Source organism: Squalius cephalus (genome assembly GCF_949319135.1).
Source record: "Squalius cephalus genome assembly, chromosome: 9".
In the NCBI taxonomy this organism is placed as follows: domain Eukaryota; kingdom Metazoa; phylum Chordata; class Actinopteri; order Cypriniformes; family Leuciscidae; genus Squalius; species Squalius cephalus.
This window is the reverse complement of record NC_137130.1, coordinates 187,289-199,492: the sequence shown is the minus strand read 5'-3', so window position 1 is coordinate 199,492 and position 12,204 is coordinate 187,289. Positions and strand designations below refer to the sequence as shown.

At 42.1% G+C, this 12,204-nt stretch overlaps 1 long non-coding RNA gene across 1 annotated transcript in view; it reads left to right on the top strand.

The window, feature by feature from the left end:
* LOC307165092 overlaps positions 1–11,866 on the top strand; it is a 28,129-nt gene extending 16,263 nt beyond the window's left edge. Inside the window, exons 3-4 of the long non-coding RNA XR_013822405.1 lie at positions 2,751–2,832; positions 11,706–11,866. This is a non-coding gene — a long non-coding RNA (uncharacterized lncRNA). The remainder of the gene's footprint in view (positions 1–2,750; positions 2,833–11,705) is intronic.
* Positions 11,867–12,204: the final 338 nt, after the last annotated feature.

Here is a 12,204-nt window from a genome sequence, read left to right as displayed (position 1 = left end):
ATTCAGCTTTGATCACAGGAATAAATTACACTTTACTATATATTCACATAGAAAACAGATGATTTACATTGAAATAATATTTGACTGTATTTGTGATCAAATAAATTTGTCTTGGTGATGTTTAATATTGTTAAAATCTGACAAGCATTTATGGTAAACTTAAATGTACTTTAATGTATTTTACTTTAATTTCTATTGATGGCATTTATTAAATATATTTGTTTTTACACATTTGTAATGATGAAGTTGCAATTTAGTACATTTAAAATCTAAATAGCTTGAAATCAGATTTTTACACGTGCTTTAGTATCTGAACGCATCTTTAAAGCACTACAAAAGATTATTAAAACATAATTTAAATGTATTTTAAAGTGAAACTTTTAATTTGACATTATTACAAAGTGCACTTTTTAAAAGTGTATTTAAGTGTGTTAATAAACATAGTTTTTAATTTGTGCTCTCTTTAAGTGGCCTGTTTTATTTCATTAATATTATATTATCAGCCAGTAGAGTTTATAAAAGGAAACTGTAAGTATCTTCTGTGATTGAGTTGTAGTACAGTAGAGGAGTTACTGTTCCTCCGCTGTCTGCTTCATTAAAATTCATCAAACTGCTCTAGTTCTGGATACAGGCTTCGTTCGAGAGCTTCAGGTGTGTCCGGCTCTTCTCCGGCTTGTCTCCGGCTCTTCTCCGGCTGGTCTCCAGCTCTTCTCTCTTCTCCGGCTCTTCTCTCTTTTCCGGCTCTTCTCTCGACTCCAGCTCTTCTCCGGCTCTTCTCTCTTTTCCGGCTCTTCTCCAGCTCTTCTCTCGACTCCAGCTCTTCTCCGGCTCTTTTCCGGCTCTTCTCCAGCTCTTCTCTCGACTCCAGCTCTTCTCCGGCTCGTCTCTGGCTCTTCTCTCGACTCCGGTTCTTCTCTCGATTCCGGCTGTTCTCCGGCTCTTCGCTTTTCTCCAGCTCTTCTCTCGTCTCCGGCTCTTCTCTCGACTCCGGCTCTTCTCCGGCTCTGGCTCTTCTCCGGCTCTTCTCTCATCTCCGGCTCTTCTCTCGACTCCGGCTCTTCTCTCGTCTCTGGCTCTTCTCCGGCTCATCTCCGGCTCATCTCCGGCTCTTCTCTCGACTCCGGCTCTTCTCTCGACACCGGCTCTTCTCCGGCTCTTCTCTCGACTCCGGCTCTTCTCCGGCTCTTCTCTCGACTCCGGCTCTTCTCCGGCTCTTCTCTCTTCTCCAGCTCTTCTCTCGTCTCCGGCTCTTCTCTCGTCTCTGGCTCTTCTCCGGCTCTTCTCTCGACTCCGGCTCTTCTCCGGCTCTTCTCTCTTCTCCAGCTCTTCTCTCGTCTCCGGCTCTTCTCTCGTCTCTGGCTCTTCTCCGGCTCTGGCTCTTCTCCGGCTCTTCTCTCGTCTCCGGCTCTTCTCTCGACTCCGGCTCTTCTCTCGTCTCTGGCTCTTCTCCGGCTCATCTCCGGCTCATCTCCGGCTCTTCTCTCGACTCCGGCTCTTCTCTCGACACCGGCTCTTCTCCGGCTCTTCTCTCGACTCCGGCTCTTCTCCGGCTCTTCTCTCTTCTCCAGCTCTTCTCTCGTCTCCGGCTCTTCTCTCGTCTCTGGCTCTTCTCCGGCTCTTCTCCGGCTCATCTCTGGCTCTTCTCTCGACTCCGGCTCCTCTCCGGCTCTTCTCTCTTCTCCGGCTCTTCTCTCTTCTCCAGCTCTTCTCTCGTCTCTGGCTCTTCTCTCGACTCCGGCTCTTCTCCAGCTCTTCTCTCGTCTCCGGCTCTTCTCTCGTCTCTGGCTCTTCTCCGGCTCTTCTCCGGCTCATCTCCGGCTCATCTCCGGCTCTTCTCCGGCCCCTCCGGCGTGACACTTCGGATTTAATTTCCCCGCTGGCCTAAAAGGGGCACGAATTCAACCAAAAATCACAAGCTGTTTTGCTGGCTGAATGAATCTAATGAATATAAAGAGACAGAAGGAAAGGGAGGGTGAAGGAGGAAAGTCAATTCATTCTGACTGTGTGGCTTTTGCAGTGCGATTGAGACTGGCAACAAAGGGACAATGACTAGAGGTTTCGTCCCCTTAATGTGACTTTGTGTTCAGGTTTCATCACTAACACCATCCAATCACGAGTGCAATTCATTAATGCGTTCAATCCCATATTATTTAAAGTTTTAGTTAATTTAGTTTTAGCTATTGTAGTACTTAAACCATAAAAACATTCACATTTAGTTAGGTAGGTAACAATAATAACCCTGGATGACTTTAAGAGTAACATTCACACACAGTGCTTTACTGAACATCACGTAACTTCAGAGTCTCGTCACAAGCGTCGCGGTATCACTTTCCATCTTTTTCTCCTCTGTTTAATTCTATATACATTGTTCAAATTTAATAGGCATCTAATTTGTGTTATCAGCTTACAGGGCAGTAAGTAATAATTTGCATGGCTGCCTTTAGCAAAAATGCTTCCATAAGCAGCCCATAGAATGGATAATCCTTCATATTGGTTATGCCCCGATGATCAATGTTTCAAGAAGAAGAAGAAGAAGAAACTTTGGTGGAAGATTGAAAGATTTCTGAGGCCAGAGAAACCACAGAAATATGATGTTATTGCACAGGAGTTCCCTTGTTGGTGTGTTTACTTCACTTTTTAATGCCCATCAAACTTGAACTCGTAAAGGTTTGTTTGCCACACATGAAAAGCAGTTTTAATTAGATTCAATTACTGATGCTTTTACTGATCAACTTTTTCTATGATCTTAGATCCCTTTTTCCACGGAGCTCGTCGCACTGCATTCTGGGATTGTCTTCTCTGCAAACACACAGAACTGGATGTTCATACGAGGTGTGTTCCCTACGTCAGTCTGATGCCTTCAGTGCTGTCTAGATAGGCGGATCACTTGGTTTGAAGCAAGCCCAAATATTCCCTCTTTATCTTTCATTTCATAATACCTTTACTGACAAACTTATATCTCTGTTGGAAGTTTAGCTCGAGATTATACTGGAACAAATTTTTTATTTACTTTGAAACAATTTTCCCTCAGAAATTGGTAGTAAATTTCACAAATAGTCACAAAGAAAGGTCAAGTAACACATTCAACTTTACATTTTGAAGTTGAGACTAAAATCGTATTTTATTGTAAAATGCTCTAAAAATAATCTTTGTTTTATTTACAATTTTGAAAAGTCATTTTTTACATTGTAGATGTTTGCATTTTACTGTATTTACTGAACCTCAGACTGCAACAATGATATGATGATGTAACATGCTAATCTAACCTGTCAAGTCATCTTTATTTCTATAGCGCTTCTTACAATCAAGCAGCTTTACAGAGATAACAGGAAAATAATGCAACAAAGTTTGTTTCTGCTGTACAGCAGATCTAGAAGAAAATAGCATCAGTAAGTTCAGTGATGGTTCATTTCTGTTGTATTTTTTTTTATTAATTTAGTTAGTTAGTTTTACTAATATATATATATATATATATATATATATATATATATATATATATATATATATATATATATATATATATATATATATATACTAACACAAACACCCTATATATATATATACAGTAAAAAAATTAAAAAAAAGAAGCAAATTTTTTTTAAAATAGAAATCTTTTGTAACAACAATATACACTACTGGTCAGTAATTTGGGGTCAGTAATTTTTTTTTTTTTTTTTTTTAAATAAATCAATACATTTATTCAGCAATGATGTGTTAAATTGATAAAAAGTGATAGTACAGAAGATTTATATTATTAGAAAATATTTTTTTATTTTGAATAAATGCATTTCTTTTTAACCTTTTATTCATCAAATATATTAGGCAGCAGAACTGTTTCCAACACTCATAATAAATCAGAATATTAGAATGATTTCTAAAGGATCATGTGATAGACTGGATGTCACATATGACACTGAAGACTGGAGTAATGATGCTGAAAATTTAGCTTTGCATCACAGGAATAAATTATTTTTTAAAGTAAACTATTCAAATAGAAAACTATTATTTTAAGTTGTAATAATATTTCACAATATTACTGTTTTTTTCTGTATTTTTGATCAAATAAACACAGCCTTGATAAGCATTAGAGACTTCTTTCAAAAATCTAAAAAGACGTAATGTTTCCAAACTTTTGACCTGTACTGTATATGTATATATATATATATATATATATATATAGGGTGTTCGTGTTAGTTCAGAGTAACAAATGTTAACCGATTTTTAATGAAATGTTGATTAATAAATACAAGCAGTAGTTAACTAATTAACTAACATGTTAACTAATATAAACAAATGAGAACTTATTGTAAAGTGTGACGGCATGTTTTAGTTCTCACTCATTGAGTATAAATGTGTTTAATTCCCAGCAGCATTGTTGTGTTTGACCTTTAAGCTGTTTGAGATGTAGTGGTTCTCTGAGATGTAGTGGTTCTCTGAGGTGTAGTGGTTCTCTGAGATGTAGTGGTTCTCAGAGGTGTAGTGGTTCTCTGAGATGTAGTGGTTCTCTGAGATGTAGTGGTTCTCTGAGATGTAGTGGTTCTCAGAGGTGTAGTGGTTCTCTGAGATGTAGTGGTTCTCTGAGGTGTAGTGGTTCTCAGAGGTGTTGTTGTTCTCAGAGGTGTAGTGGTTCTCTGAGATGTAGTGGTTCTCTGAGGTGTAGTGGTTCTCAGAGGTGTAGTGGTTCTCTGAGGTGTAGTGGTTCTCAGAGGTGTAGTGGTTCTCTGAGGTGTAGTGGTTCTCTGAGATGTAGTGGTTCTCTGAGGTGTAGTGGTTCTCTGAGGTGTAGTGGTTCTCTGAGGTGTAGTGGTTCTCAGAGGTGTAGTGGTTCTCTGAGGTGTAGTGGTTCTCTGAGATGTAGTGGTTCTCTGAGGTGTAGTGGTTCTCTGAGGTGTAGTGGTTCTCAGAGGTGTAGTGGTTCTCTGAGATGTAGTGGTTCTCTGAGATATAGTTCTCTGAGGTGTAGTGGTTCTCTGAGGTGTAGTGGTTGTGGTTCTCTGAGGTGTAGTGGTTCTCTGAGGTGTAGTGGTTCTCTGAGGTATAGTGGTTCTCTGATATGTAGTGGTTCTCTGATATGTAGTGGTTCTCTCAGATGTAATGGTTCTCTGATATGTAGTGGTGATGTAGTGGTTCTCTGAGGTGTAGTGGTTCTCTTAGATGTAGTGGTTCTCTGAGATGTAGTGGTTCTCTGAGGTGTAGTGGTTCTCTCAGATTTAGTGGTTCTGCGAGATGTAGTGGTTCTCTTAGATGTAGTGGTTCTCTGAGATGTAGTGGTTCTCTGTGGTGTAGTGGTTCTCTGAGGTGTAGTGGTTCTCTCAGATTTAGTGGTTCTCTGAGATGTAGTGGTTCTCTGAGGTGTAGTGGTTCTCTGAGATATAGTGGTTCTCTGAGGTGTAGTGGTTCTCAGAGGTGTAGTGGTTCTCTGAGGTGTAGTGGTTCTCTGAGGTGTAGTGGTTCTCAGAGGTGTAGTGGTTCTCTGAGATATAGTGGTTCTCTGAGGTGTAGTGGTTCTCAGAGGTGTAGTGGTTCTCAGAGGTGTAGTGGTTCTCAGAGGTGTAGTGGTTCTCTGAGGTGTAGTGGTTCTCAGAGGTGTAGTGGTTCTCTGAGATATAGTGGTTCTCTGAGGTGTAGTGGTTCTCAGAGGTGTAGTGGTTCTCAGAGGTGTAGTGGTTCTCTGAGATATAGTGGTTCTCTGAGGTGTAGTGGTTCTCAGAGGTGTAGTGGTTCTCAGAGGTGTAGTGGTTCTCAGAGGTGTAGTGGTTCTCTGAGGTGTAGTGGTTCTCAGAGGTGTAGTGGTTCTCTGAGGTGTAGTGGTTCTCTCAGATGTAATGGTTCTCTGATATGTAGTGGTGATGTAGTGGTTATCTGAGATGTAGTGGTTATCTGAGATGTAGTGGTTCTCGGAGATGTAGTGGTTCTCTTAGATGTAGTGGTTCTCTGATATGTAGTTGTTCTCTGATATGTAGTGGTTCTCTGAGGTGTAGTGGTTTGCTGAGCATATGCAGGTATGGAGAGTGTTAGCTGTTAGCGCTCGAGAGCCTATCTCTCGCACCGGACGCTGATAACAGGAGGTCAGAGCGATTACTTCAAGCTGTCGGATGAACAGCCTATCCGGACCGATAACCCCGAGACACCAGGAACGCTACAAATCCTCTTAAGACACAACCAGGGTCCTGTTATCACACCGGCTGTTTAACCTGTGAGGAACAACAGAAGAGCTTCTGCTCGAATATCAGTCACTTCAGGAGAACATATGATAATATCCTCACAACACACATCTGCTTATTTGAGCAAAATTGCACAGAAAAAAATATTGTTTTCAGAGAATATTTACCTGGAATTTTATTTAAAATCCAGTAAACTAATTATGAATTTTATGGTAACACTTTACAATAAGGGTAATTAATAAACATTAGTTAACATGAACTAAAAATGAACAATACTTCTTCAGCATTTATTCATCTTAGTTAATATTAATTTCTAAATGTACTAATACGTTATTAAAATCAAAGGTTTTATTTGTTAACATTATTGTTATATACACTTTTTCTTATCCTCTCCTTGAGTGTCTTTAATAGTATCTGGGCAGAAGAGAAGCAGATCCAGTAAAGCTGTCAGATGAAGAGTTTGAGTTTGAGTTCCTTTGTGTTATAAAACACGAATCGTGATTTCTGTTGCTTTCAGCTCATCCTTACGCTGGATATTTCAGAACAAACAAACAAAGTGCTGTCAACACCAACTTCCTGCAAAAGCCGTCCAATCAATTATTCTTATAAATAAAAGATTTAAAGTGGGCTGTCTCTAAAGATTGATTAAAACAGTAAAGATTTTACTCCATGTCATGCTGATTAAAATCGCAAGCTTTGTAATTCACAGTGCTGTCTGATGAGAAATCCCTTTCACTTGCTGAAATCATTGTTGATTCAGTTATGATATCAATAGGAAAATAATTAATAACCATGCTTTAGGGTGGCGACAGCTCCTGTCATTTAATCAATGCAAACAAATCACACAGCGCCATGATTATCTGGAGGAGGGTGAATATTAATGTATGAACAGCCGCATGCTTTAAAGAGGAACAGAATAAGCAGCTAAAGTTCTTCTTTCAGAGTTTAAAGAAAAACTCTTTATCTATTCAACAAATATTTCAGATTGGACTGGCTGTGTTCAAAAGCAGATTTATTGAATATTGGTGACTTTTATTATATTGCTATTAAAGCAATAATCACTGTAATGCTCAGCCCAGCTTATTGCTTTAAGAAATGCATATTCTGTAGTAAAGAGAGGAAATCACACAGGTGAATCTGTAGTTACAGAATAGAAATGAATTGAAATCTGGCGAGTCTGGCATGTAAAACCTCCCTCAAATTAGCCCGTCTCAAAAACAGATATTACTCTGGAAAGCTTTTTATTGGTGAAGTAATGGCATTTGGGAAGGGCCAGATTCCTGGTTTCATTATTTGATAAGAATGCACTTAATGAAAATATCAGCCAGAAGCAATACATGCGAACACTTGATTTCAAAGTCCTTGAAGGCCAGAAGGAGAGAAGAGAGAGAGTGACAGTATTACCATCGACCTTCATTAAATCACTCCTGAAACAGCAGACGACTTAATGGATGTCATTTCAAGTGGGGAAACCAGAAGGAACGTCTCTTCCGCTCTCGACTCAATGATCCTGCATCGCAGAAGAAAAGACTGAACGAGAGAAGTCACGAGTTGAGATCTTACCTAGACAGGACAGTAGATTCCCTCAGTAAAAAAGAGCGTTTAAATCAGTCACTTATAAGGATCCAGTGGATGCGGTCGGTTCAAAACATCAAAACAGGGCCGATCTCACAACACGACGCTACTGTTAGTATATTTATATATTGCTTGAAACTTGATATATAAACACACTATATTGCCAAAAGTATTGGGACACCCCTCCAAATCCTTGAATTCAGGTGTTCCAATCACTTCATGGCCATAGTTGTGTGTAAATCAAGCACTAGGCATGCAAACGCTTCTAAAAACATCTGTGAAAGAATGGGTCGCTCTCAGGAACTCAGTGAATTCAAGCATGGTACCGTGATCGGTTGCCACCTGTGCAATAAGATGCAGTGATGTAAAGCGTGGGATGCAGTGGTGTAAAGCGTGGGATGCAGTGGTGTAAAGCGTGGGGTGCAGTGGTGTTAAGCGTGGGATGCAGTGGTGTAAAGCGTGGGATGCAGTGGTGTAAAGCGTGGGGTGCAGTGCTGTAAAGCGTGGGATGCAGTGGGGTAAAGCGTGGGGTGCAGTGCTGTAAAGCGTGGGGTGCAGTGGAGTAAAGCGTGGGGTGCAGTGGTGTAAAGCGTGGGATGCAGTGGTGTAAAGCGTGGGATGCAGTGGTGTAAAGCGTGGGATGCAGTGCTGTAAAGCGTGGGTTGCAGTGGAGTAAAGCGTGGGATGCAGTGGTGTAAAGCGTGAGATGCAGTGGTGTAAAGCGTGGGATGCAGTGGGGTAAAGCGTGGGGTGAGGTGGTGTAAAGTGTGGGATGCAGTGGTGTAAAGCGTGGGGTGCAGTGGTGTAAAGCGTGGGGTGCAGTGGTGTAAAGCGTGGGATGCAGTGGTGTAAAGCGTGGGGTGCAGTGGTGTAAAGCGTGGGGTGCAGTGGTGTAAAGCGTGGGGTGCAGTGGTGTAAAGCATGGGGTGCAGTGGTGTAAAGCGTGGGGTGCAGTGGTGTAAAGCGTGGGATGCGGTGGTGTAAAGCATGGGGTGCGTGGTGTAAAGCGTGGGATGCAGTGGGGTACAGCGTGGGATGCGGTGGTGTAAAGCGTGGGGTGCGGTGGTGTAAAGCGTGGGATGCAGTGGGGTACAGCGTGGGATGCAGTGGGGTACAGCGTGGGATGCGGTGGTGTAAAGTGTGGGATGCGGTGGTGTAAAGCGTGGGATGCGGTGGTGTAAAGCGTGGGGTGCGGTGGTGTAAAGCGTGGGGTGCGGTGGTGTAAAGCGTGGGATCCAGTGGTGTAAAGCGTGGGATCCAGTGGTGTAAAGCGTGGGATGCAGTGGTGTAAAGCGTGGGATGCAGTGGTGTAAAGCGTGGGATGCAGTGGAGTAAAGTGTGGGGTGCGGTGGTGTAAAGTGTGGGGTGCGGTGGTGTAAAGCGTGGGGTGCGGTGGTGTAAAGTGTGGGGTGCGGTGGTGTAAAGTGTGGGGTGCGGTGGTGTAAAGTGTGGGATGCAGTGGTGTAAAGCGTGGGGTGCGGTGGTGTAAAGCGTGGGATGCGGTGATGTAAAGTGTGGGGTGCGGTGGTGTAAAGTGTGGGATGCAGTGGTGTAAAGCGTGGGATCCAGTGGTGTAAAGCGTGGGGTGCGGTGGTGTAAAGCGTGGGATGCGGTGGTGTAAAGCGTGGGGTGCGGTGGTGTAAAGCGTGGGGGGCGGTGGTGTAAAGCGTGGGGTGCAGTGGTGTAAAGCGTGGGGTGCGGTGGTGTAAAGCGTGGGATGCAGTGGTGTAAAGCGTGGGGTGCGGTGGTGTAAAGCGTGGGGGGCAGTGGTGTAAAGCGTGGGGTGCAGTGGTGTAAAGCGTGGGGTGCAGTGGTGTAAAGCGTGAGATGCAGTGGTTTAAAGCGTGGGATGCAGTGGTGTAAAGCGTGGGGTGCGGTGGTGTAAAGCGTGGGGTGCAGTGGTGTAAAGCGTGGGATGCAGTGGTGTAAAGCGTGAGATGCAGTGGTTTAAAGCGTGGGTTGCAGTGGTGTAAAGTGTGGGATGCAGTGGTGTAAAGCGTGGGATGCAGTGGAGTAAAGCGTGGGATGCAGTGGTGTAAAGCGTGAGATGCAGTGGTTTAAAGCGTGGGGTGCGGTGGTGTAAAGCGTGGGGTGCAGTGGTGTAAAGCGTGGGATGCAGTGGTTTAAAGCGTGGGATGCAGTGGTGTAAAGCGTGGGGTGCGGTGGTGTAAAGTGTGGGATGCAGTGGTGTAAAGCGTGAGATGCAGTGGTTTAAAGCGTGGGGTGCGGTGGTGTAAAGCGTGGGATGCAGTGATGTAAAGCGTGGGGTGCAGTGGTGTAAAGCGTGAGATGCAGTGGTTTAAAGCGTGGGATGCAGTGGTGTAAAGCGTGGGGTGCAGTGGTGTAAAGCGTGAGATGCAGTGGTGTAAGGTGTGGGATCCAGTGGTGTAAAGCGTGGGAAGCAGTGGTGTAAAGTGTGGGGTGCAGTGGTGTAAAGCGTGGGATGCAGTGGTGTAAGGTGTGGGATCCAGTGGTGTAAAGCGTGGGGTGCAGTGGTGTAAAGTGTGGGATCCAGTGGTGTAAAGCGTGGGGTGCAGTGGTGTAAAGTGTGGGATCCAGTGGTGTAAAGCGTGAGATGCAGTGGTGTAAAGTGTGGGGTTCAGTGGTGTAAAGTGTGGGATCCAGTGGTGTAAAACGTGAGATGCAGTGGTGTAAAGTGTGGGGTGCAGTGGTGTAAAGTGTGGGGTGCAGTGGTGTAAAGTGTGGGATGCGGTGGTGTAAAACGTGAGATGCAGTGGTAGGTTTTGGCATATTGTGCTTGTAATATCAAGCATGTCCCCTCTTTATGACTTTCTTTATCTTTATAAGGGCCGGCTCACACCGAACACGTTTTTCAGAGCAGGTCAGTGGAATCTAACAAAAACACAAGGTTTAGAGACGTGTTTTTTAAAACTTCCTTTAACTTGAGCTCCACATGACGCAGCGGTTAAAAATGTCGGTGGACAGTTAATGAAAAGCACTTTCTGTGTGAACAGCTCCTAACATGTGAATAACTGAAAGCTGCACGGATATATCTGCACACCGTCATATAGAAACGAGGTTGAAAACGTTCAATCGATTCACACTTTATATCATCACCACACTTTATATCACCCAGTCCTAGAAAGCAGTAATGCTTAAACACATTTGACTAGCTAGTTCAGAAAACCAACAACTGATTCCCTAACAAGACTGACTAGCTATTGCTAATGTCCAGCACTAGTGCTAATGCTAATGTGCAGTACCAACGCTGGCCACTAACTGTTATTAATCATTACATGACTTCATTGATCTTTAGGGAAAAGGGACATATCTAAAAACAAAATGCTGAAAAAAAACATCACTGACAATATGTGGCCTATTTTATTACATCAAAAAAGTATTGGAATAAAATAAAATAAAATATTTTTTTTCTGAATGACCTGCCAGGGTTATTATAGTTTACTGAAACTAAAACCATAAAAAATGTGTTAAAAATTAATAAAAACTGTAGACATATTTAAAAAACAAACATTATGAAATTGACAAAAACACACAACCAAATTACTAAAACTTTACCTGAAATTAAAATAAAGATTTGTTTCTATTATTTCCTAACCCTAACCCACCCTAACCCTAACCCTAAAATAAATAAGAAAATACAAAATAAGACTAATTCTAAATATGAATAAAAACTATACTAAATTATAGTAAAACAACAGTGAGCTGACTGTAGATTAATCAAACATTCATGAAAATCAAACTTCTATTTTGAAATTCCTTCCCATAATCCACAGACAGACCTGTGCTTTTGAACATATAGAGTATAATTGTGAGAACATTAGCCAGTATATTTTTAAATAATTCATAATTTGGGTTTACAGTATAAAGTCCTACAGGTCTGGTTTGGACTGATATAACGTGAGTAAATGATGCCGCAATACTAATTTCTGAACTATATCTTTATTTGTATTGCTCTGTACGGTTTTCCCTTCTGCTGGAGTTTAGGAGAAACATCTGAGACGTACTTCAGAGGATTGGTGTGTGAAATAGCGACCAGAGCACGAAACTCTTCCTCAGCTTCAGTACGGAGTGACGGGAGACGAGAGGAATGGATCGGGTGAAGTCATCAGGTTAATTCTGCGTCTGTAAAATGCAACATGTCTTTTTATCTCATGCGCTGTCTGTCTGTTTGTATCTGATGCAGCATGCCATAGATATCCTAATCTGGGTTCGGATGATTGTGTCGGATTTATTATTTTGTTTCATATTTGTGTTTAAACTTTGACACTTTCACTGTCGCATGAAATTAAGTGATTTAAAGGAAATCAGATTTATCAGAGAGAGGAACCGTATTTTTCTAGAGAGCGTCTGATTGGTCAGAATTGTGTATACTGAATCTAAAAAGATGGCAAAATATTTTTGGTCCATTTTCCTTCAAGAGAGAACAAAGTTATTTAATTTAGTTGAATTAAATTTAACTATGTATGTTAAAAGCTATTTTTAG